Genomic DNA, 4155 nt, shown 5'->3' with positions numbered 1-4155 from the left:
CGAACGGTGTTTAAAACAAAGCAGTTATATTGGGACGAACTGATAACATCAGTGGACGTCCAAAATGCGTTTTAAACAAGTCAGTTACTTCAGGACCAGTTAACGTCAGTGGACGTCCAAAATGTGTCTGTTATTTTGGGACAAATAAATATTGTCAGTGAACGTCCGGAATGCGTTTTAAATCAATTAAAAGGGAGAGAGAGAGAGAGAGAGAGAGAGAGAGAGAGAGAGAATGTGTGTGTGTTTGAGAGAGAGAGAGCCCATCCCCTTCAGATAACGGTTACTCTGAGTTTGAATACAGCGTCAAAATAAGTTTCAGTGGATGATTTTTCAACGGTTTGTGGAAGCAGGCATTATTAAAACAGCGGAGGAGGCTCGTATATTCAGAGGTAAGTGATATTTAATCTTAATAAAACTTTAGTTTCACTCATTCTGGTAAAGTATAAGTATTTAAAGAGCTCTAGCAAAGCAACAGCTATGCTAGGTTAGCACCTCAGTGAAGACAAGTGAAGGAGTAGAGGAGGATAATAGTTAACCCATTCTGTATAAAAAATTCAAAGTAATATTTCATTATTAACAGTAATGTTTTTGACATTTATTTCAGCAGGTCTGGGTTGCAGTTACATGCAAGCCACCTTGCTAACAATGCGAATGTTAACCGAATATCAAAAGAAGTGCTGGGCTGGAAAGTAAAATCATACAATACCATTTGCGCAGGTCACATTTGTGCTTTTCCAAATATGTGAAAATCATGAAAATATGAAATATCTGAAGTTGTGTGTAAAATATCGATGTATTGTACTCTGTTATTACTTTTACTTAGAAAATCAATACATGTAATTTTATCAGGTGCACCAAAACATTTACATATGATACAATATTTTGTTAGACTGACAATTTTTTTCCCACTCAGGTATCCAACTAACTTGGAATATGTTCATGTTCCCAAAGGTTTAACTGTGAAATATAAATGTTGTGGGGAACACTAATGCAAGTATGTATTTTATTATATTGTAGAATTAGTAATAATATTTTAAAACTTATAAGCTGTGATCTGATCATTAATGAAAGCATACATGTTTTGAGTCAATACTATCCATCCTCCAACACACCTTGCATATGTCACTCAAGCAAAAGCTAGAAAATGTGCCACTTTTCAATGTTGCAGAGATTTGAAGGTTTCGGTAATTTTATCATGCAAGGAAGTCAACAGATGCATCAACAGCATTGTCACCAAATGCCCAGTGCTGGTAGCAAGTGAACCAACATCATATAAGTATTATTGTATCTTTTATAATTCTGAAAATATTATATATGATATGTATAATATTATTATAATATTTATAATATAATACTATAATATAATACTAGATTTATATTAGTTTTTTACTGTAAGACCATTATTAATATTCTGTTAATATTTGTCTAATATCGTTTCCTTATTCTACCTTATTTGCACTACATTATCTTATTTGCACTAATTATTGATATAATTTATTGAATTATTATAATAAAGCTTTCATCTATTGTGTTCTGCTTTGTTTTTACAGTTGTCTGATGAGGTTGATGGAATCCATACTCTAACAGTGAACAAAATTCACCAGTTCAGCAATGGATTTACAGCTGTACTCCCTAAAATACACATCGCCACACTGACGTTGAGATGAGAGAGGACTTCAAAGCTTACAGGTTTGATTTAAACATTTGACTTAAATAATAGTTTAACAATTATTGCATCAATGTGGCTTCTGTGCTTTCATGAATTCATGTATTCATCCATTGTCTGCTTGTCCAGTTCAAGGTTGTGGTGGGTACAAAATATTTACATACTACCTGGAGTCACTCTGCGCAAGGTGAGAACATACCCTAGACAGGGCACTAGTCCTTCACAGGGCACCACACACCCACACATTCACTCACTCACTCACACAATGTACGCTTTTGAGTAGCCAATCCACCTGCCAATGTGTGTTTGGATCATGGGAGGAAACCAGGAGCACACAGAGGAAACCCATACAGACAGAGTAAGATGGGGGCACCAAACTCCAGATGGGGGCACCAATATAAATTAATAGTTAATAGGTATGGGATCATTATTAAAGCATTTTTCTTCATGATGTATAGGCATTGACTTCAAGAATAAACTTGTTTTTCTTTACTTACAACTCTGACCCCCTCATTAAGTATTATAAAGCAAACTGTTGCCACACCAACTGAAAAAGTCACAGTCAATGGAAAGTCAGTATTATGTCTTAGTTTGTCATGCCAAGTCTATTTCTGTTTTTCTGTAGGGTGAACCTACAACATTATATCTGATAATTCACCTGAAAGATCAGGACTGGGAAACTGGTGTTTCCAGAGGAAGCCAGAGTGTGGTGAAAGCTGAGTTGAGGTTTGCTGTCATAGTGCAGTAGATGAGGCCTTCTTCACAAACACCTGTATGTATCACGACTTCAAAATTGAATACCCTGCACACCTGAAAACATCATGACATTTCTCCAGAGATGCATTTTAAACATGGAGTTGCAGAGTGTGACTCGAGTGATCAACCTCCTGTACTAAACCTTTCATGCCTCCACTGAACCAATGCACACAATTCCTGCATCGAAGGTTTACCTTTGCCAAACTCAAGCAACACATTGGCCTATGCGTGGACATGTACAGTATAACCTGTGGTATATGACTGCCAGTACACTGTTTTCAAGTTTCATTCTAACAGAAGATGTGTACTGAAAACACAAGCAATAATTTTCCTTCCACTGTCATATTTTTATTAATTAAATGTATTGGGTTAAACAGATAAAAAAAAGGTCAAATTTAATGTATATATTAAAATGTCAGTTTTGCGTATTAATTTAAAAATCGCTATATTTTTGATTTTGCCTTTTTACATAAGTAATTGTTTCGTACACTGTTTATTATGGAAGGTCGCCAATCCACCTACCAACGTGTGTTTTTGGACTGTGGGAGGAAACCGGAGCACCCAGTGGAAACCCACATGGACACAGAGAGAACACACCAACTCCTCACAGGCAGTCACCCGAGAATCCAGGTCCCTGGAGCTGTGTGACTGCGACACTAACTGCTGCGCCACCGTGCCGCCCATTATGAATATTTGTGTTAATAATTCTGGTACACTTTAGTCACCACAGGGTACAAAATGGTTTGCCACTGGGGTGGTATATATAAAGCTAATGTTAATGATACACTTTAGCCCCTTATGGTTCCAAGTACATTAACTAGTACAAAAACATGACTACATAAAAGAACACTGAAAGGTACTGTATTGTACCTAAAAGAGGTACAGCCCCAGTGACAAGCTTTTGTACACTCTATACTTTGTACTTTGTTCAAATCTGTACTTAATTTTATTAGTATGCAAATTTTTGTTTCATTTACAGGTGTTATTGAATACAGAATATTATTTATTTTTATATTGTCATTATATATATATACTTATATATATATATATATATATATATATATATATATATATATATATATATTTTTTTTTTTTTTTTTTTTTAGAAGAAGTATAGAAGAATATTTAGAAGAATATAAGTGTTACATAATGGAAACTAATAAAAGAAATAATGGAACCACTAAGTGCTAATGGGTTACATGATGAAAACTTAGATGTAGACACCATTAAAATCCAGTCTGAACCATTAAATTCTTAATTGAACCTACTGTACTTTGAAAGTACATTTGTAATGTGACTCTGTTACTCATCTTTTCAAAGTTTATGTTTGGATGTCTTTTCAACTTTAATTCAGTGTTTATTGAATGACATTTAGGTACGTGATTTCAATGTTGAAATAACGGCTTTAAAAGGACGTCTTTAATGTGACTTTTTAGTCGTCTTTTCAACGTCTGTGTTTGGACGTCTTTTCAACTTTCATTTTCAACCTTAAGAAAACGTTGATTAGACGACAGTCAAGTACGTTATTTCAACGTTGAATCAGCGGCTAAATGTTTACTGGGATGGAGCAACAATGAAATGAACAAGAAAACAATGAAAAATTTGTAAATAATAATAATACATTTGTAAATAATTTACATACACTTTACATTTCATTTTAAAAATGACAAAGTTCAAAGTGAAATAAAAAAAAAATCTGACAGTAAAAAATTCTGATACTAAGTGTGTAGACT

At 34.2% G+C, this 4155-nt stretch overlaps 1 long non-coding RNA gene across 1 annotated transcript; it reads left to right on the top strand.

The window, feature by feature from the left end:
- Window positions 1–277: 277 nt before the first annotated feature.
- Window positions 278–3433, top strand: LOC136709042 (uncharacterized). The gene is made up of 7 exons (XR_010804419.1): window positions 278–389; window positions 605–717; window positions 952–994; window positions 1169–1276; window positions 1551–1689; window positions 1796–1853; window positions 2292–3433. It is a non-coding gene; the product is annotated as an uncharacterized lncRNA (long non-coding RNA).
- The last annotated feature ends 722 nt before the right edge of the window (window positions 3434–4155 follow it).

This window comes from Hoplias malabaricus, chromosome 10 (assembly GCF_029633855.1).
Source record: "Hoplias malabaricus isolate fHopMal1 chromosome 10, fHopMal1.hap1, whole genome shotgun sequence".
NCBI classification, from domain to species: Eukaryota; Metazoa; Chordata; class Actinopteri; order Characiformes; family Erythrinidae; genus Hoplias; species Hoplias malabaricus.
This window is presented reverse-complemented; position numbering and strand designations above follow the sequence as displayed.